The following is a 22894-nucleotide window of genomic DNA, read 5'->3' on the forward strand; positions in this document are numbered from 1 at the left end:
AAGGTGTGAGGATACTTAACTTTAGGAAAATAGATTCAATATGTGTAATGACCCAGCCACTCCCAGCCACTCAGTAGTAATCATACGTAGGGAACAGCTTTGTTCCCCAGCCTCCTGGCACACAGGCTAGTTCAAAGGTCTGAGTACATCATTCACATCTAGGACACAATTTGCACACAGAACTGTTATGATGACAAAGTGCTGGAATAAATAGGGACAGCATTAGTAGTAACATTCAATAAATGAATCTGGCAAACAGATCTTATACCTTTCAGCACTCCACCTGGCTCGGACAGTATTTCTACAGTTACTCCCTCTTCCCATCCTGCCCCCTCCCACACTTATGCACATTTGCTACCAGCCTGGCCAATTCCCACTCTAGTTCCCCCACCAAGAATATTGGAGTGGAGAAGGCAGCCATAGGCAGTAAAGCATGTCGAGAGTGGAGCATGTTATGGACAGCACTGAATAATTTCTTGGTGGAAAGGAAGGGCTGGATTGCATACTGCCTGTATGAGTAACCTCAAGAGGTGCTCTCACAGCCCTAGGAACTGCTCCCTAGAGCTGGCAGGAATCAAAGCTGAAGGGGAAAAGAAGGGCTGTTTTGCCCATGTATCACAATATTAGAGTCATCCCCAAAATCTTCACAAATCATAAGAGGAATACAATTGATAGGGGTAAAACTAGGGAAACTGAATCAAGTCCACATTTAGACTTAAACAATTTTCGCCTTTATTTACACAGTTTGAGACTGAATTAATGTCACTTATAGTGTCTGGACATACATTTATTCCAGACAAATAACAGACAAGATGGAACTGATAAATGGGACCAGGTTACCACATTCCAGGGCTCCAGAAGTCTTTCCACCTTCCAGAATAGTTGTTGCCTTCTCTGATCTCCTGGTCTGGTCCTTCAGTCTCTGTTTCAGTGTTTTTCCAGTTTGGGCCCATGTTCACTTAGGTCTTTTACACATTTTATATTAGAGATTACTTAATCTTTATCCAGTTAGCTTTTAATATACCAGCTCTATGGGTTTCATATATTACACAAATGCAAGCTTCAGTTACGCAATTTCTGCATTTTTTTCTGCTTGTTTTGCAGTTTCAGTGTCATGTTTTTCTGTTGCATTGTCCTGGATCTTCCCAGAAAAGGTGGTTGTTGTTTTTTTAAATCTCTTACTTGTATCTTCCAATACAACATGTTATCTTTGTTTTGTCAGCAACAACATTTTAAGCAAATTAGCAATTCTAGGTAAAAAAAGAATTGGCAAAACCATACTCATGCCAGCAAGGCCTTGGTCTAAGTGTTACTACATCTGTACTCATTCACTATCCATTATTACAAATCATTAAAAATATAACTATCAAAGCCCTTAATCTTACCATTAATAACAGTCATGTTATATCTCAGTCTTATAAATCAGTATATGTACGTTATTCTGTGCTACCCTTTTAACGTGGGGGTAGTGGGAATTATGGAAAAATGGTGGTTCTTTAATGTTGACATTATCTTCTTATCTTATCTTCTTTAAAAATGGATTTTTCATTCAAAGTCCAGTTTTGTTCATGAATCATTACAAAGAAACTTCATTTGAAATTTTCCAGTGAATGCATTTTGAAGGAGGTCTCGATTTTAGGTCCTTGATATTTAATTGCTTTTCAAAAGGTACCCCACCACAATATTGCATGCTAGTTTTTGGGCAATAGAACAAAGTGTTATAGCAGGACAAGGATGTCAGCATGGGTCTATGTGCAGACGTTTCAGTGCATTTCAGCTGTTCAGTGTGGTTTCTTTGTATACTCTGTGCCCTTCAGAAAAGCACATGCCTTGAACTATATGCTGAAAAGCACGCTGAAAGATGGGGAAAGCCTGCAGGCAAAATCTGACCCCATTGATTTCAACGGTAAAACTCCCATTGACTTCAGTGGGGCCAGGATTTTACCATACTCCTTTTTTGTTTTGTTTTACACAGAGTAAAAACTCCCTACTATTTTATACCTTTGGAAATGCAGACTTCAGTCCTAACAACATTGTTACAAATCTATAGACAGAGCTAGAGTGTGTCCTGCCTCTGAGCGGGGGCACAGAAGGAGAGCAAGAGAGAGAGGAAAAGCTGCTACTGCCATTGGCCCCCATTCAGGAGCCCAACAATCACCTGAACACAAGCACTGAGTGAAGCTAGCAACTCCAACAGGGCAAGGAGCAGTGGGGACGAGACAGAGCTCGTCAGCGGTGTAGTGCAGTGCCTATGGGTGCTGGAAAGGTCTACGTAGGATCACTAGGGGGCATGGAACAACTTCAATACGAGAGATTAAAAAAGACTGGGACTGTTCAGCTTTGAAAAGTGATGACTGGTGTGGGGGGGGAGCATGACAGAGATCTGTAAAATCATGAATGGTGTGGAGAAAGTGAAGTGTTTACCCCTCCACACAACACAAGAACCAGGGGTCACCCAATAAAATGAATAGACAGCAGGTTTAAAAAACACAAGGAAGTACTTCCTCACACAGTGCACCATCAGCCTATGGAACTATTGGCCTTCACAACATCCCCAGGCAACAGGTATAACTGGGTTCAAAAAAAAAATTAGATAAGTTCCTGGAGGACAGGTCCATCAGGGGCTATTAGCCAAGATGGTTAGGGACTCAACCCCATGCTCTGGGTGTCCTAAATCTCTGACTGCTAGAAGTGGGGACTGGGTGACAGGGGAGAGATCACTCGATAAATTATTCTGTTCACTCTGTCAGAAGCATCTGGTACTTGGCCACTGTCAGAAGACAGCATACTGGGCTAGATGGACCATTGGTTTCACCCAGTTTCTTATGTTCTTATCCCTCCAGTGTGGCTCTTCACCACCTCTGACAGAAAACAGTGCTTATAAGGGACAATCTAGCACTAAATGTGACAGTTGAACAATTGTTTCTGTCAGAATAAAATAACTGCTATTAATTTTGCCACAGTTGAGGCCTTTGATGATTATCTAGTGTTTAGGCAATTGCAGACATAAGATCTATTTTTCTTGGGTGACCTTGTATGCAAACTTTATCACATGAACAAAAATCAGCTTTCATTCTTGTGCACTTGACATTCTTGTAATCTTTAATGGTGCAAGGGAGCTGGCAGTAAAATAAAAAAATCAAGGTAGGTAGAGTGAGTGCCTTGACAGCTTCCTGAGGCTAGTTTGCTGGACTTTAGACTGCTAATTAATCCTCCTTAGCTTTGATTTTAAACTTATTTTTATACTCAAGTGCTTTGAGGTGTCATTTCTCATTGGAAACTGCCTGTATTGTGGAGAAAGAGAATGTTTTAAAAGTTTATCACAAACATAAGCTGCTGTCGTACGAGCCACTGCAATATTTCATTTTTATTTCTATCAGGACCAGTTCATATGGGTAGTTCAATGACTCCTAAATCAATGATTTTATCTTGTGAATGATATGTATGTATATATTTGTAAGCAAAAATGTCATGGTGTTCAACCAGTCCAAGTTTTATTACTGTGGAAAAAACTTTTTTCCTTTAACAGTGATATGTTAGATTATAGGAGCAATCCACTGGGAATCTGACAATTTGTGTTGTATGGGACACATCATCAAGATACACTGCACATTTGTCAAGAAGTTCTGTCTAAAAAAAGAAACAGCACACTGCTATGAAAATTTACAATTTAAACACTGCAAAATATTCATAAAGAATAATGTGACAGCATACACAATGGGGACTAAGTAAATTCTGCCTAAGAATTATGGGAAAAGAATTCCACTTATATGGAAACAGAATAAAGGCTTGACCCACTGTATGGATAGTATAGGTTTGTGAGTGCAGAGTTTGAGGGGTGTGGGCTAGGCCCAGAGAGCTGCTGCTCTGTGGCTCTTTCAGGCCCATGCCCCATAGCAGGGATATATAAAGATCCATGAAGGCCCTGGGCATCACTTAATTTCCAGTGAAACCCTTAACTCAAGGCTTAAGCAAAGCAATCATTAAGGGTATGTCTACATTGGGATTAAAAAAAAAAAACCACAGCTGGCTCAGATCAGCTGACTTGGCTTGCAGGGCCTGGGCTGTGGGGCTGAAACATTGCTGTGTAGATAGACTTCATACTCTCAGGGCTTTCAGCAATTTTTCAACTCCAGAGCCCAAGCTATGCAAGCTCGAGTCAGCAGACCCAGGCCAGCTCAGCTGCAGGGTTTTTACCCCCATGTAGACATTCTCAGTGTGACTACAGGCTACATTTACTGTGATAAATTTCACCCTGAATATAACAAGCTGCCTTAGTGGCTGTGATTCCCGTGATTCCCAATATCAAGCTATAAGTCCAAGTTTTCAGACATGGCCTCTGAATTTACAAGTGGAATTTTTCGCATGTTAATTTTGGGGTGCACAATTTTATGCATGTAATTTGTGTGCCCCAATACATGAAAATTTGCAAATAAATGCATTTTGCAGCTTGGTAGTTTGATACTTAGCTGCTATCAGTCTCAGCTGTGGGTTGTGCAAAATTACTGGTGAAGAGTTAACAGCAGGTTGAGGTCCCTTTGAACTAGACAAAACCCCAGCAATGTTTGTAGGAGGAGAAGGGGACAAAGAATGACAAGGCAGGCCTTATTGGAAAAGTAGAGAGGAGGTGGGGAGATGTGGTTGTTTACAGGGATAAGTAGGAAGGGACAGAGTTAGGTTAGGATGTACCAAAAATGCTGTTCTAAATTTAGCTATTGCGGGTGGTGAATATCTTTCCTTTCACAAAGAACATTAGAACAGGTATAACTCACTGGTCAGGGTGTGCTATCAGTTTGATTCACAGAAGAGGAAAGTCCATTACAATCCCTAGCCAGAGAGCCATATGTAAGCCGCTGGTCAGCGTATGCTGTGCATCCTCTGTGTCTGATCCACAGAGCCGGAGAGTCTGTTATAGCTTAAACTTAAGACATTGCAGTGCATCCTTTTAACTCCAGAGGTCCCGGGTTCAGCCCTCAGTGTTGGTAAGATGGCAACAGTCACACAGGCACAGTTCTGATCCTAAAATTACCTAGCACATTTAGTCCATTTTCCAGTTGTCAATTCCTTCCAAGAAAATGGAATTATTCACAAGAACACTTGGCAGTAGATGAAACAAGGAGCTTTAACTTGAAAAAGTTCTAATTTTCCCAGCAATGAACACATGTATTAAAAAGATCATACCGACCGGAGGTACACCAAACCCAACGTGCAATCCAAGCAACTATCTTTGTTGTTCTTTAGAGATCATGCATTCCAAGTAATGCATGTCACCAAGCCCATCTGATTGACTGATCCTAGTATTTAAAAAATAAAAGGAGATAGCTAGTATTGAATATTTTATAAGGAACACTTGGGCCATATAAGACTGAGGTCTGCTTTTCCTTTATTTTATAATTGTTGTTTATTTTGGCAGGAGTTGGGAAGAACCAACCTACATGGATTACTACTAACTTGTATGTAAAATGTTTCAATAATTACGGTTGCTAAGAGCTGACACAATAAAGGCTACTCTGAACATCGGCTCAAAATAAGGAGTAGCCAGCTTTAGCCTTCTCTGAACTACTGAAGAATATATTCTTTAGTACAAGAGGCTCTTTCTCTATCCCTCATAGATAAATAATAGTAATGTTAAATGAATATCCATCCTTTTATGATTCTAGCCTTTGCAGCGCTGTTCCACAGGAATGGTTCTATCAGCTAACCAAAGACAGTTAATCATTCCCCCTGTCAGGAAGTTGATACTGGAATTTCTGGGGTAGTATATAAATGTTACAGCACACATCAAAGCACTGCTTGCTTGTTCAAGCCATTTATTAGTGGTGCATTTATTTATTTAGAAATGCCTGCAAGTGTGACTAGTACTGCTTAAACGCTATGTGATATTATGATTTTTTTTAAGTATGCTATTGCCATGCCTATTTAGCTGTAACAGCACTAATGAGTTTAACAAATAAAACCATGTTCTGCTTCCTTTGGCCCCATGATAAGCATTTTAAGCAATAAAAGATTCTTGAATATGAATAAACAATAAACTTACAATAAAACCCACTGATACATAAAAGAAAAGGAACTATTTCTGTAATAAAACCTCAAGGTTGGTAGAACAATACAACATGTACTGTGTATGCATTGCTGTGCTTCCAGATTTGTTAATCTTGATTTCAGGAACCCAGCACTGCTTCATCTTTTGATGTCAGACTCAAACCCTGTCCATAAAATGTAATAAAAGCCCTGCAATACAGACTGCATATTCTGGTTGCAATGGCTATTTGAACACTAAAAGTACAAGCTTATGTATTTCCATGCAAATATCCAGAATGCTGTTCCAGATCACAGCAATGTGGCAGTCTGAATCCCAAAAGGAAAAAAAGGCATGCTTGAGATGTAGGCTCTGATCCTGCAATGGGCTCTGTGCAGGCACCTCAGTTCACCCATGCAAAACTCATTGACTTAGTCAATCTAGCTTAATTCACAGATCTTCACTTCTAAAAATAAAACAAACAGGTTCAGAATAAAGTGGTCTGAATTTTTTAAAAAGTATGTTGTCGGAAGTCAATGGTATCTTTTCATTTGAATATATAGCTTTGCTTTTGTGTAACCAATACATTGTGATTGCTTTTATTTCACTTAGGCAGTGATCCATGGTGAGACAGATAGTCAATCCAGCCCATACCCTTTTTCTCTGAAGTAGTTACTTAGATAAATGGAAGAGATGTCACTGTGGAAACAGAGAAGAGGAAGATTTTGTTGTTGTTCAGAACTGACGATTTTATAAATGAGAACACTTCTGATTTTTCTCCTTCCCATAAATCACAACATAATTGAAGATCTACCTGATTTTGAGTTAAAAAACACATCTCAGATCATGTGATAACAAACTCAGCTTTTTATTATCTTCAAATTTGAAGATCCACCAAGACAGTCATTTGTACGCATGCTTGACTAGCCAATTTAGAAAAGTTTAAGTGCAGTTCTAGTCTGAGAAGTAACTGTTTAATAATGACACTGTCTAGCTCAGTGGATCTGCTTCCTTTGTGTACTCCGTCATATCAGTTTATGTACTTCACTGACAAAACAAACAAACAAACAAGCAAGCTTTTACCGATTTTTACTCCTATAGGCACTGGAGAGCCAATATACATATCCTTTTCCTTTCTGTGCATTGTCAACAGATTTCTTTATTAAGAATATAATATAGTATAACCTAAAACACTTTTAAGAGGACATGTCATGGCCAGGTCATGGGCAGCTGGAATTGGTAGTCAGAGTCAGGGTCCCAGTCACAAGACAGGAGGCAAGAGTCAGCTAGATCGGGACACTGGGAGGTCAGAAGCAGGAGACAAACTAGAGATCAGAACCACAAGTTGGGAACTAAAGTCAGATGAGGATACTAGGGGGTCAGAGGCAGGAGTCAAATTGGAGGTCAGGAACCACAAGTCAGGAGCCACGAGTCAATCCAGGTCAGAATTCCAGGAAATTAAGCTGGAAAAGCATGAGTGGGGAATGCAAGGCATACATTCCAGAGCAGGATGGAGCCCAGTTGTTCAGACAGTTTCCTGTTCCTGCTGCTGGCTCAAGTAAGGCCAACAAGCCAGCCAGCTGCTCTGGGAATCTATCAATCGGACCTCAGGGGCAAAGCCTCATGGTTTTCAGTTAAGCTGTTGTTAGCAAGCTGGCAGGTGGAAGGTTGGAATGTGGCTACTTCCTAAACCCGGGCCCATAAGGTTTGAGGTGCGTGGGCCATGAAAGGACAAAATTTGAAGACATTGGGGTTGCACGGCTGTCTGCAACACTTCCATTACCTTTGATGTGTGAAAAGGAAAGAATCTAATCTGCCTCTTGGAGACCCAGCTGAGTTGCCAAGGCTAGCAATCACAAAAAACACTTACTTGTGATCATAAGACATAAAACAGAGTATATGTTCTGTAGTTTCAATGATACTGTCATAAATATAAAGGGAAGGGTAACCACCTTTCTGTATACAGTGCTATAAAATCCCTCCTGGTCAGAGGCAACTTCCTTTAATCTATAAAGTGTTAAGAAGCTAAGGTAACCCCGCTATCATCTGACCCAAAATGGCCAATGAGGGGACAAGATTCTTTCAAATCTGAACGGGGGGGAACAAAGGGTTTGGGCTGTCTGTGTGATGCTTTGCCCAGGAACAGATCAGGAATGCAGCCTTACAACTCCTGTAAAGTTAGTAAGTAATCTAGCTAGAAAATGCATTAGATTTTCTTTTGTTTAATGTCTTGTAAAATAAGCTGCACTGAATGGGATGTATATTCCTGTTTTTGTGTCTTTTTGTAACTTAAGGTTTTGCCCAGAGGGATTCTCTATGTTTTGAATCTGACTACCCTGTAAGGTATTTACCATCCTGATTTTACAGAGGTGATTCTTTTACCTTTTCTTTAATTAAAATTCTTCTTTTAAGAACCTGATTGCTTTTTCATTGTTCTTAAGATCCAAGGGTTTGGGTCTGTGTTCACCTGTACCAATTGGTGAGGATTATTATCAAGCCTTCCCCAGGAAAGGGGGTGTAGGGCTGGGGTGGGGGTGGATATTTGGAGAGAAAACATCTCCAAGTGGTCTCTTTCCCTGTTCTTTGTTTAAAACGCTTGGTGGTGGCAGCATACTGTTCAAGGACAAGGCAAAGTTTGTACCTTGGGGGAGTTTTTAATCTAAGCTGGTAAGAAAAAGCTTAGGGGGTCTTTCATGCAGGTCCCCACATCTGTTCAGAGTGGGGAAGGAACCTTGACCTTGCAGGTTGACAATGAGACTAAGTTTGTGATGCCAGCCACTACCAAGTATACAGAAGTTCAAGTACATAGGTTTGATAGTGCAACATAAAGGTGAACTCAACAAAAAACTTATAAGCAGAATAGGAAAGGAGTGAGTGGAGTTATCTGTGATAGGCATTTTCCTTTCAACCTTAAAAGTAAGATCTACAGGACAGTAATTAAGCCTGCACTTTTGTATAGTTCTGAATGTTGGACATTGAGAAAGAGACAAGAGCAGATCTTGAATAAACATAACTAGGGAAATACAACCTAGATGGAGCTACAATAAGGTGGGTGCATAACTGGTTGGAAAATCATTCCCAGAGAGTAGTTATCAGTGGTTCACAGTCATGCTGGAAGGGCATAACCAGTGGGGTCCCGCAGGGATCAGTTCTGGGTCCGGTTCTGTTCAATATCTTCATCAATGATTTAGATAATGACATAGAGAGTACACTTATAAAGTTTGCAGATGATACCAAGCTGGGAGGGGTTGCAAGTGCTTTGGAGGATAGGATTAAAATTCAAAATGATCTGGACAAACTGGAGAAATGGCCTGAACTAAATAGGATGAAATTCAATAAGGACAAATGCAAAGTACTCCACTTAGGAAGGAACAATCAGTTGCATACATACAAAATGGAAATGACTGCCTAGACAGGAGTACTGCAGAAAGTGATCTGGGGGTAATAGTGGATTACAAGCTAAATATGAGTCTACAGTGTAATGCTGTTGCAAAAAAATCAAACATCATTCTGGTATGTATAAGCAGGAGTATTGTAAGCAAGACATGAGAAGTAATTCTTCCGCTCTACTTCGCGCTGATTAGGCCTCAGCTGGAGCATTGTGTCCAGTTCTGGGTGCCACATTTCAGCAAAGATGTGGACAAATTGGAGAAAGTCCAGATAAGAGCAACAAAAATGATTAAACATCTAGAAAACATGAGGGAAGATTGAAAAAACTGGGTTTGTTTAGTCTGGAGAAGAGAAGACAGAAAGGGGACACAAGAACAGTTTTCAAGTACCTAAAAGGTTGTTACAAGGAGGAGGGAGAAAAATTGTTCTTAACCTCTGAGGATAGGACAAGAAGCAGTGGGCTTAAATTGCAGCAAGGGTGGTTTAAGTTGGACATTAGGAAAAACTTCCTAACTGTCAGAGTGGTTAAGCACTGGAATAAATTGCCTAGGGAGGTTGTGGAATCTCTATCATTGGATATTTTAAGAGCAGGTTGGACAAACACCTGTCAGGGATTGTCTAGATAATACTTAGTCCTGCCTTGAGTGCAGGAGACTGGACTAGATGACCTCTAGAGGTCTCTTCCAGTTCTATGATTCTAATAGAGTGGAAATTGAAAAGTTAAGATGGATGTTTGGAGTTACAAGGATGTACCATATTCGTAATGAATGAATTACGGAAGTGTGAACGTAGTACCAAATATAGAAAAGCTCAGGGAATCCAGGTTAAGATGCTTTGGGCATGTGAAAAGAAGATCAGAAGAATTTATAGGAAATCAGAGTGGAAGGTAACAGGAGGTTTGGAAGACCCAAAACTAGATGGATGGATGTCATACAAAAAGATTTGATTAGCTGTAGTGTTTCCGAGGAACTTCTTCAAGACTGAATGGAATGGAGAAGGAGGACTCAGAAGGGATGACCCCATTTAGATAAGACTAAGGCTAGAAGAAGATGAGACTTGGGAACTGAGTACGGTTCACAAGAAAATAATTGGGACAATAAACAGGGAGCCCCTGATGCCACTTTTACGAAGTCACATTTTAGAAAAGAATCGCACACCAAGCTCTGACTGGGCTAGCTGAGGTCAGTTTCAAATGGCCACTCAATAGCTGATCTGGTTATATATACCATAGGCAGGGAAACAAAGAGTTAAAGCCCCATTGCAGTGATACTGAATCAGTGGCTAAAGCCACTTCTGGCTCTTCAGGGATTTAAATACAATTCTAGCAAACTCCACAGGTCTGATGAAGTCTGCTCTTTTCTTGGCCCCTGGCACTCATCACCAGAGTGCTCCCCTTACTTCCTGAGGAGTGCAAGGCAGTACAGGGAGAGCTGCAAAAGTTCAGCAGAATCAGCCCCCTTCTGACAGTGTCAGTAATTTAGCATTATCGGCACCCTACCACGTCTTTTCATACAGCTCTGTGGAAAATGATGGCTACATCATACTGGTGGCTCAAGAGTTAACACAAAAAAACTGTTACATTTTTAAATTGCATGTGAGAACACCACACATTTTAGACACGCGCTGCTTATTTGACTTCAGCACTCCTACACATTGCACAGAAACTCAAAAAGCAACCATGAGGAGTATTGTCAGATAGAAAACCTGGACTGAAATTAGATATAGCTGATCCATAATCATGTAAACAGGGAATGAAGTCAGCAAAATATATATTGTAGTTCTTTTAATTAATGTGAGTAACACCAGTGAGCACAGCTAACTGCATGGCAAGAGGCAAAATACTGATTATTTCCATAAACTAGCAGATAGTTCTGTATTCGCAAATCCTGCCTGTCCCCTTACAGGGGCACAGACCCACTATGCAGGTTCCTGGCATGGCAGGCTGGTGCAGAGTGTGATACAATCAGTGGCTGTGTAACATTCAACAGCTGAACAAGTGTCAGACAGGGGAGGATACAGTAGCTGCAAAAGACAACTGTAACTGGGGTAAGTGTCTTTCAGCAACTTAAGGGAGGAGGGAGATTTCATTTCCTGCACCAAGGATAATTTCCCTATGCTTAGCCCATACCTCTCTCCCTCAGACTTAGTGCAGGAACCAGGTTTGGCCCAGAATCTTCTTAACAGATCACAGTGTAGCATCCCTAGTACTAATTGGCAGTACCACACATAAATGAAGGTGTTCTGGAGAGCATCTCTCTGAATGAGCTGATGACTGCTACATTTCCATAAGGAAAAATGACATTTTCCCCGGGACACAGGGAAAAACAAAAACAAAACCACACAAAATAATTGATCAAGTTCACATACAACAAGTTTACCTAAAACTCCACGACTTTCTCAGAAGGCGGAAACAATCATTCTTGCCTCCCGATCCCTGCCAACACAGACCTGGACTTCAATATACTGGAGGAAATATTATAGTAATAAATGGGACTTTGTGTCTTGTAGGTGCCTAACTATTGCCTGGGACTCCTCCCCGGTTGTACTATACTCAAGGCCAGTGGTTCTCAACTAGGGGTATGCGTCCCCGTGGGGGTACACAGAGGTCTTCCAAGGGGTACATCAACTCATCTAGACATTGATCTAATTTTACAACAGGCTACATAAAAAGTGCAAGCGAAGACAATGTCTTGTTTATACTGCTCTATATATTATACACTGAAATGTAAGAACAATATTTATATTCCAATCTATTTATTTTATAATTATATGGTAAAAGGTAAGCAATTTTTCAGTAATAGTGTGCTGTGACATTTTGTATTTTTATATCTGATTTTGTAAGCAAGTAGTTTTTAAGTGAGGTGAAACTTGGGGTATGCAAGATAAATCAGACACCAGAAATGGGTACAGTAGTCTGGAAAGGTTGATAACCACTGCTCTTGGCCACCATTTCTGCTACCTAAATCATTCTTTCAACTTCAAGGGCCATTGCTATAATGGTGTTTCCTTGGAAATGTCTATTGGGAAAAAGGTTATTTTTTTTTTAAAACATAATTCTGGAGACAGTTCACATCCTTGAAACAACAATGTCACTTTTAACATGAATTCCCACCCCTTACAGTATGTGAGTGAGAATAAGTCATGCAGTTATTCAGCAGTTGATCAGGCTGGAAATTTTGACATCTACAGATCAGAAGCTTACTATTAGAACATGGCACAAAACAAAAACAAGAATAGAATCCCTCTGTAGTCAGGGCACAAAGCTATCCATTTTTGGTTTCCATATGTAACTATTCACAAGTTAAATCTGACATTTTTGTACTGATAATTCGATCCAGTGTGATTCTGTTTCTGGGCAAGAGAGTGATTTTTTTGTGGATTTGGATCAGGCAGAAGTTTTCTATTTTCTCCTTTTTCACAGCAAATAGTTTTTCTTGGCCCCCCCTCCAAAAAAAGACTTCCAGTCCTCAGTAAGGCTTTTTCCACTAAACTCTAGTGCTGAATATATGTTACAGCTTCAGTTTTACTTAGTACATAGGTAGTGATTTGCTCAAATTTACGGAAAATGGTGATCAAGGCAATAGCTTCCCAAATTTGAGACTAAAAGTGTCATAATGAAAGCTAGATAGTGGTGCAGGTAATACAGTTTACCTTCCTGACTTTTTCATACTTAATTGTTACCTGGCCCATAGCAATCTACCTGTCAGATTTACCTTAGAGTATCAAGTTCCCTCAAGAATGGATTACAACTCAAATACCCTTCTATTATTATTTATTTATAATATAGGCCTGAACTGAAATGAGGACCCCACTGAACTAGGTACTATTCATACAGAAAACAAGAGACAGTCATTTCCACCTAAGAATTTACAACCTACATAGATAACTCAAAGGGTGAGAGAAAAGAAATATCCCTATTTTACAGACTGGAACTAGGGCAGAGGGTGCTTAAATGATTAACCAAAGATAACATAGGAAGTCTGTGACAGAACTAAGCCCAAGTCTTCTGAGTCACAGGCCAGTATCTTAACCATAAGACCATCCTTCCTCTAATTTTCTTGTCTGTAGCTTTCTTTCTGTTATAATCCCTTGAACAGAAAATCCAGGTGTTAGAAGTTCTAAATGCAAGCTCCACATATATTGAAGGCTCCAGATGGAAACAGAACAGTGCACATCTTTGTCCTTTACCATATGGCCCTTTTACAAAAAGCTGAGAGAAATGCAGCTTGAGTGGCAGCCTTTTTAGCCCCCCCGCCACACACAAACACACCCATCAACTAGCCAGTCAGATGGGAACAGACAGTGATGGGGAAGGTAGAAACATTGGAATACAGTCAATCATTAGAAACATTTCACTTGAATCCTGGGAAGCAGACAAAGAAAGTAGTCTAGTCTCACCTCAAAGTGTAGCACCAAAGAAGACTATGCTAATAGCAACTACTTGAAGTTGCTTAGCTAAGAGCATGTGGCTCCAAATCAGAATATGAGCTTGAGAAAATATTTCTTTAGAACAAGTTAATAATGCTTCCATGCACAACATTAAGAATTGCCAAAACCAACCTCAGAGAGAACTCAAAACAAGTACAGTATATACTCGTTCAGAAGCTGAATATTTTTGGTTAAAAAGTGACGCATCGAAGAGCAGGGGTCGGCTTATAAATGGGTCTACACCAAAAGTTGATGGTTTTAAACTCTATGAAATCATTGAATTGAATATCTAATACATTGTCATTTTGTTTACCTGGAGTGTCTGCAGGCATGGAGCCCCTCAGCTCCCTGTGGCCGCGGTTCACCGTTCCCAGCCAATGAGAGCTGCAGGAAGTGGCACGCCACTTCCCGGTGCTCCCATTGGCTGGGAATGGTGAACCACAGCCACAGGAAGCTGAGGGCCTCCATGCCTGCAGACACTCCAGGGAAACAAAACATCCCGACCCACCAGCGGCTTACCCTGACAGACTGGGAGCCAAAGTTTGCCGACCCATTTATTGAGGTCAATACTGCAGCCTTTTAAAGTTGCAAAGGCTTTGTTTAGTGGACTAGATTGGCTTGAAAGGAATACTAAAAGAGCAGTGCTGCAGATCTGCATGACATTTGACCCATGCATTTCACAAAATGCTCTGCCTTACAAGCCAATCAGAAAAATACAATGAACAATAGTACTATAGCACTGGTGTCAGTCCACTACTGTGTAATTTGATCTCTTCATGCATTTCTACCAATGGACCTCACAAGTCTCGAGCCAATATGAAATATAACATGCAAAATCGATGGAATCTCTAATAAAATTGAAATAGCCTGTTATCCCCACAGACATGCCAATCTACAGGGCTGCTTTGAAATAAACAAAGAACAATAATAATTTGATAGTGATAAAGCAGGTGACAAGATGATGCCATATTTGATGATGACACAACAGAGGCTGATGATGAGAAGGAATCTGAGTCTGAAGATGACACTGCCGACATCTACGGTGACAATGCAGGTGCAGCTGTGACTGAAGCCGAGTTTAATGAACTGTTTGGTGAATCAGAGACTGATTCAGACTTTGAAGGATTTTAAGAACAGCCAGCATGGATTCACCAAGGGAAGGTCATGCCTGACTAATCTAATCGCCTTCTATGATGAGATTACTGGTTCTGTGGATGAAGGGAAAGCAGTGGATGTATTGTTTCTTGACTTTAGCAAAGCTTTTGACACGGTCTCCCACAGTATTCTTGTCAGCAAGTTAAGGAAGTATGGGCTGGATGAATGCACTACAAGGTGGGTAGAAAGCTGGCTAGATTTTCGGGCTCAACGGGTAGTTATCAATGGCTCCATGTCTAGTTGGCAGCCGGTATCAAGTGGAGTGCCCCAAGGGTCGGTCCTGGGGCCGGTTTTGTTCAATATCTTCATAAATGATGTGGAGGATGGTGTGGATTGCACTCTCAGCAAATTTGCGGATGATACTAAACTGGGAGGAGTGGTAGATACGCTGGAGGGGAGGGATAGGATACAGAAGGACCTAGACAAATTGGAGGATTGGGCCAAAAGAAATCTGATGAGGTTCAATAAGGATAAGTGCAGGGTCCTGCACTTAGGACGGAAGAACCCAATGCACAGCTACAGACTAGGGACCGAATGGCTAGGCAGCAGTTCTGCGGAAAAGGACCTAGGGGTGACAGTGGACGAGAAGCTGGATATGAGTCAGCAGTGTGCCCTTGTTGCCAAGAAGGCCAATGGCATTTTGGGATGTGTAAGTAGGGGCATAGCGAGCAGATCGAGGGACGTGATCGTTCCCCTCTATTCGACATTGGTGAGGCCTCATCTGGAGTACTGTGTCCAGTTTTGGGCCCCACACTTCAAGAAGGATGTGGATAAATTGGAGAGAGTCCAGCGAAGGGCAACAAAAATGATTAGGGGTCTGGAACACATGAGTTATGAGGAGAGGCTGAGGGAGCTGGGATTGTTTAGCCTACAGAAGAGAAGAATGAGGGGGGATTTGATAGCTGCTTTCAACTACCTGAAAGGGGGTTCCAAAGAGGATGGCTCTAGACTGTTCTCAATGGTATCAGATGACAGAACGAGGAGTAATGGTCTCAAGCTGCAGTGGGGGAGGTTTAGATTGGATATTAGGAAAAACTTTTTCACTAAGAGGGTGGTGAAACACTGGAATGCGTTACCTAGGGAGGTGGTAGAATCTCCTTCCTTAGAGGTTTTTAAGGTCAGGCTTGACAAAGCCCTGGCTGGGATGATTTAACTGGGAATTGGTCCTGCTTCGAGCAGGGGGTTGGACTAGATGACCTTCTGGGGTCCCTTCCAACCCTTATATTCTATGATTCTATGATTCTATGATTCTAAGACTTTTTAAAGTCTCATATTGTTCTAAGTTACTTGTTTTAAATATCCATTTACTGATTTTAAATATTGACTGTAATTTTGAAGATGAATACATATTTGTCCAGTTATTATTATAACAACAACACGTTTTTCGTTAGTTTTCATTAAAATAATTCTAGCAAAACTTTTGAGCATTTCTTGTGATGCCAGCTTTTAAAATACAACAGAGTTTGGCAAACTTTGGCTCTAGGCCCGCCAGGGTAAGCCACTGGCGGGTCAGGATGTTTTGTTTACCTGGCACATTCACAGGCACGGAGCCCCTCAGCTCCCAGTGGCCGTGGTTTCCCATTCCCAGCCAATGGGAGCTGCAGGAAGTCACTTGGCTGGGAACTGCAAATCGCAGCCACTGGGAGCTGAGGGGCTCCGTGCCTGTGAACGCACCAGGTAAACAAAACATCCCGACCCGCCAGCAGCTTACCCTGACAGGCTGGGAGCCAAAGTTTGCCAACCCCTGAAATATAGGGTCAGCTTATGAAAGGGTCATAAAGTTTTCACTGTTTTTACCAATCCATCTTGGGGGTTTGGCTTATAAACGAGCGGGCTAATGAATGAGTATATATGGTATATTAAATGCATAACTGCTGATTGTACTTTAATAAATTGCATTAAAACAAAATTATCAAAGGAAAACTTTAAATAATTCCAAGTGCCAATGTGCTCAGGAGCTTTTTTTTTTAATATAATAGTTTTGATGTGTTACAAAATGGAGAGTTAGACTTTGAAAATGTTTGTTTCACAGTAATTTATTCATAGTCCTATAAGAGCAGATTGTTTAACTAAATATAAATTTTGATCAACTTCCAAAAGAGCTGTCAGAGTATTGAGCAAATATTTATAACAGGCCAAAATGGCTTTTTAATATGGTATATAAAGTAAATTCCTTGTGCAATAGTTACGCTTTTATCGGAGTCATGCTATTTTTTGTGTCTTGTTAATTGTGTGTATGTGTTAAGAAATTAATTTAGCAGCACTTCATTTGTTAAAGTTTTTCTGTTCACTCAGATTTTGGCTGAAAATGTTGCCCACAAAGGTAATGAGTTCACCTACAAAAGATACACATTTAACTACTGGATGGTAAATCCACCCCTGCCTTGTACCCTATAGGTATGATATTTTCTAGGTAAGGCATAGGTATAAGTTAAGGCAGTAATACAATAAACCTACAAGTCTCAAGGCCTGTGAGACAGTAACTTATCTAAACTGGTCAAGGCGTAAGGCCCAAAAAGTCTTAGCATAAGCAGCTAACCAAGAGTAACCCTAGATCATAAGATATCACAATATTGAATGCTGTGATGATTGAATTGTATACAGCTAACCACAAGATACCAGTGACACCAGCATGAGATATTTTAAGATATGAACATCAGATACCACAAGAATGCTGTGGTAACTAATTGATGTATATCTAATAAGCTTGAGGTCAGTGGCCTAGTAATCTATGGTAAAAAGGGCATTACAACATTAGCAAGGAAATGCAGAAGGAAAAGAGGACTGAAACCCTTAAAGAATATACATTAGGCATTGCGTCAGTGGTACCTATTATAAATGTCATATTCTGGCCCACGTACTTGGGGAGATGCCAGGAGGGCAATTGCTCATGGTGATGATGATGGTGAGGATAATGATGAGAATAATGACTAATACTTTGGGTTTTTCTGCAAGGGATGGATGCTCAGATGCTCATTCTGTATTATCAAAAAGAAAAGGAGTACTTGTGGCACCTTAGAGACTAACCAATTTATTTGAGCATGAGCTTTCGTGAGCTACAGCTCACTTCATCGGATGCATACCGTGGAAAGTGCAGCAGACTTTATATATACACAGAGAATATGAAACAATACCTCCTCCCACCCCACTGTCCTGCAATTACCAGCAGGACAGTGGGGTGGGAGGAGGTATTGTTTCATATTCTCTGTGTATATATAAAGTCTGCTGCAGTTTCCACGGTATGCATCCGATGAAGTGAGCTGTAGCTCACGAAAGCTCATGCTCAAATAAATTGGTTAGTCTCTAAGGTGCCACAAGTACTCCTTTTCTTTTTGCGAAGACAGACTAACACGGCTGTTACTCTGAAACCTGTCATTCTGTATTATCTCTATCTACCTAGCTAGGCTGGAGTGTTTGGGATTTTGCTAACGGTGTTAATAAAACTATTGCAAATTCAGAAGCTTTTTCCTAAGTGTGAGGGTTGTAACTGTGCTCCACAGTAGTTCGAACATTGGATCTGATCTTGTGAATAGAACCTAAAAAACCTCATTGTTGATTTTCAGTTGGGGACTCTTAAATAATCCATATAATTAATACACAATCAATAGATCAGGCAACAAATTTCCAATTACTGTACCACACCAGGTAGACAGACACGCAATGACTTGATCAGCTGTTGTGACCTGCACAGAATGTGCCATGTTCGTCTTTCTCCCAGAGGACAGAAGCAACTTCATCTGTACGAAGTGCAAGCTGGTCTCCATATTGGAAGAGAAAGTCAAAGGACTAGAGATCGAAGTATCAACCCTGCGTTACATCAGAGAAAATGAAGACTTTCTGGACAGAAGTCAGTGTTTGGTACTACAGGCACAGCATGCTGAAGAATCAGAGAGGCAGTGCAGAACGGGGAAGAAAACTGGCAGCATGTGACCCCCAGAAGAAGAAAGAGGAGAACCCATGTACCCCCAATGCAGATCAAGGTAAGAAACCATTTTCAGGGTCTCAGCACAGATACTATGGCGGAGAATGGTTTGGAAGAGTCATCTGAGGGAAGGGATCAGAAGGAGACCTCATCGACCAGAAGGCACAGGATGCATTATCCTAGGGATGGGGGTTCCATGATCCCCACTCCCAAGTGGAGGAGATGGGTGGTGGTGGTCCGGGACACCCTCCTAAGGGGGACAGAATCATCCATCTGACGTCCAGACCGGGAAACTCGAGAAGTATGCTGCTTGCCTGGAGCTAGAATTCAGGATGTGATGGAGTGTCTGCCAAGACTGATCAAGCCCTCGGACCACTACCCCTTCCTACTTCTCCACATGGGCACCAGTGATACTGCCAAGAATGACCTTGAGCAGGTCATTGTAGACTACATGGCTCTGGGAAGAAGGATAAAGGAGTTTGAGGCACAAGTTGTGTTCTCATCCATCCTCCCTGTTGAAGAAAAAGGCCCAGGTAGGGACCATCGAATTGTGGAGGTAAATGTGTGGTTGTGCAGGTGGTGTTGGAAAGAGGGCTCTGGATTCTTTGACCATGGGATGTTGTTCCAGGAAGAAGGATTGCTAAAAAGAGATGGGATCCACCTAACAAAGAGAGGGAAGAGCAGCTTCGCAGGCAAGCTTGCTAACTTAGTGAGAAGGGCTTTAAACTAGGTTCACCGGGGGATGGATACCTAAGTCCTGAGGGAAGTGGGGAAGTGGGATACCGGGAGGAAACACAAAAAGGAGGATGCAACTGGGGAGGCCTCCTGATTCATACTGAGAAAGTAGGGCAAATCAGCTAGTTATCTTAGGTGCCTGCACATAAACGCAAGAAGCCTGGGAAACAAGCAGGAAGAATTGGAAGTCCTGGCACAGTCAAGGAACTATGATGTGATTTAAATAACAGACTTGGTGGGGTAACTCACATGACTGGAGCACTGTCATGGATGGGTTTAAACTGTTCAGGAAGGACAGGTGGGGAGAAAAGGTGGAGGAGTTGCACGATATGTAAGAGAACAGTAGGATTGCTCAGAGCTCCAGTATGAAACTAGAGAAAAGCCTGCTGAGAGTCTGTGGGTTAAGTTTAGAGGTGAGAGCAACAAGAGTGGTGTCATGGTGGGCATCTGCTATAGACCACCAGACCAGGAGGATGAGGTAGATGAGGCTTTCTTCAGCCAAATAACGTAAGTTTCTAGATCATAGGCCCTGGTTCTCATGGGGGACTACAATCACCCTGGCATCTGCTGGGAGAGCAATACAGCAGTGCACAAATAATCCAGGAAGTTTTTGGAGAGTGTTGGGGACAACTTCCTGGTGCAAGTGCTGGAGGAACCAACTAGGGGCCATGCTCCTCTTGACCTGCTGCTCACAAACAGGGAATAATTGGTAGGGGAAGTAAAAGTGGGTCGCAACCTCAGGGGCAGTGACCATGAAATGGTTGAGTTTAGGATCCTGACAAAAGGAAGAAAAGAGAGCAGCAGAATACGGACCCTGGACTTCAGAAAAGCAGACTTTGACTCCCTTAGAGAGCTGATGGGCAGGGTCGCCTGGGAGGCTAATATGAGGGGGAAAGGAGTCCAGGAGAGCTGGCAGTATTTTAAAGAAGCCTTATTGAGGGTGCAGGAACTAGCAGGGCGCAGTAGGGCTAACTGAACATTTTCTGTCAAAACTTTTTTAAGGAAAATTGGGTTTTCCACTAAACAAAATTTTTCACAAGTAGTATCTGCTCTCTAAGGAACATCAATTTTTAGTGGGGGGGGGGAGGGAAGAGAGGGAAGTGTCCCCAAACAAAAATATTTCTCTCAGGAAATGCTGCTCTGGTGCCTGATGGACATTTTGATTTGGGTGCCTCATGCCCCCATTCTGCTCCATGGGCCCGGCTTCCCAGCTGGATTTTATCTCCGATTATATGCCAGGGGACTCCCATGGTACACCACCTCCCTGCACTAACAAAAGGAGCCTCTCAATGGGAGATGTAGACCAGCCGGGAGCCTGGTCCACAGAGGAAAACAGGACCATGAGGAACCCTAATTACAGCTCCCTCAAGGCACCTTCAAAGCCGCTTCATTTCAGAGCTATTGTTTTAGGCTATCCGCAAATTCAGGCGGATATAAGTTACTCTTCAGTCATGTTTTCAAAATTTTCTTCACAATCTTAACAGCTAAATACTCTCATTAAAAAAGTGTATCCCTCACCAGGTGTTTGCACCCCACATTTTGGGAAACATTGCCATAGAGTGTTTCTGCAAGAAAAGAGAATTGGTTCTGTTCAAATATAAATTCTAACATCTACCCAGAAATGTTAGTGTCTCTATAAAAACTGATTCTTAAGAACAATAAGAAGTTTACCCACAGTTTGCTTTTCTTAAATTCTACAAAAAAACAATCAGACATAAACAACTCTGAAAACTGGCTGGGCCACTGCTTTCAATGAGCCCTAAACCTTCTTACAGTGGAAGTTGCGGGGGAAAAAAACAAAAACAAAAGCCACACACATACACAATAAACCCCCTTTCTCAAATTAATGACAACAAAAACACTGAGATGTACTCAGTAATGTACTTACTTATTACTGTGATGGGTACTATAATATACTATAATGAAACCTGAGATAGTTTTCAGAATATGCAGGTGCTTTCCAAACAGAGAAGGGACAGTCCTTGTCCCCAGAAGCTCAATGTAAAACAAAGACAAACATGCAGGGGTTTAAAAAAGTACAACATACAAGCAGAAACACTTGGGTGATGATTGCCATATATTGGAAAAAACAAAGTATGTTAGTACAATTATTTTTGTTTGATTTTACTAGTGTGTATAAACTACTCCCAGTCACATCATTTTACTATATTAAAGAAACCTTTTAAAGTTTATTTCCACAAACACCACAAAGTAAGGGTCCAGTTCTGGAAATGTAACTTTGAGTGGTATATCATGACATTAGGATACCGACAAAGAAATCTAACCAGAGACACGGATTAGAGACATTTACCACTACTTGGTATCACCCTGGTAGAAGATCCTCAGAGGTAAAACCTATAGGCCCAATCACAGGAAGTCTGGTGGAATGGAATTAAGTGGGAAGAACTCCCCACAAGAGTTTCCTCCATTAAATGTTGCCTACATTATTCCATTGGGAAGGGATACCCCCCCATTCAAAACAAGTTCTGAGGCTCAGCCCACACCCACCCCTCAAACACAGGGTACTCTAGCAATGTAGCAGTCATCATTAGAGTCAATGTTTGCCAAGAGCTAGCATTCACTGGTATCAGAAATATTACATTAATCCCCTGTGTATGCAATAGGAAGTAGCTGTGCTGTTATGTACCCCAAATTCCTCTGATAAGTGTTGGTAAATGCAGACTTTTTAGTGAAGACCACAAATACTTTAGGCAAGCAACAGAGCAACAGTGATCAAAGACGTTAGCAAAGTAGTTAGGGCTTGTCTTCACAGGAAAGTTGCACTGGCATAAGCTAAGGTGTGAATTCAAACCAATATAGTTATACTGGTATAACCCCCATGTGGATACTTAATCTGTTTTAAGAGGGCCTTTTCAGTTTTGATTATGTTGCTTAGGAAAGGGTTGCAACCTAACTGAAAACAGCTACTCTTATAGTGGAATAAGAATGTTCACAGGGGTGGTTATACTGATATACCTGAATCGTTGGTTTACCAATTATACTGGTATAGGTTCTCTGTAGGCAAGCTGTGACACTATCTGATTACAATATGACCATATAGCGCATTGTCACAACCATTGTTATATATTTGCAGCAAATCTTGTCAAGTGAGGTGTCTAAGAAAAGGTTATGATTTGTATCATTTTTGTATGTGAAGTTACAAGTATTGGCTCTATACTTGGATTTCAAATGTTTGCTCCTGGGGTAACGCCCACAAGGTAGTGTCCAGCACATCTTGGAGGGCC

Source organism: Caretta caretta, chromosome 5 (assembly GCF_965140235.1).
Source record: "Caretta caretta isolate rCarCar2 chromosome 5, rCarCar1.hap1, whole genome shotgun sequence".
Lineage (NCBI taxonomy): Eukaryota > Metazoa > Chordata > Testudines > Cheloniidae > Caretta > Caretta caretta.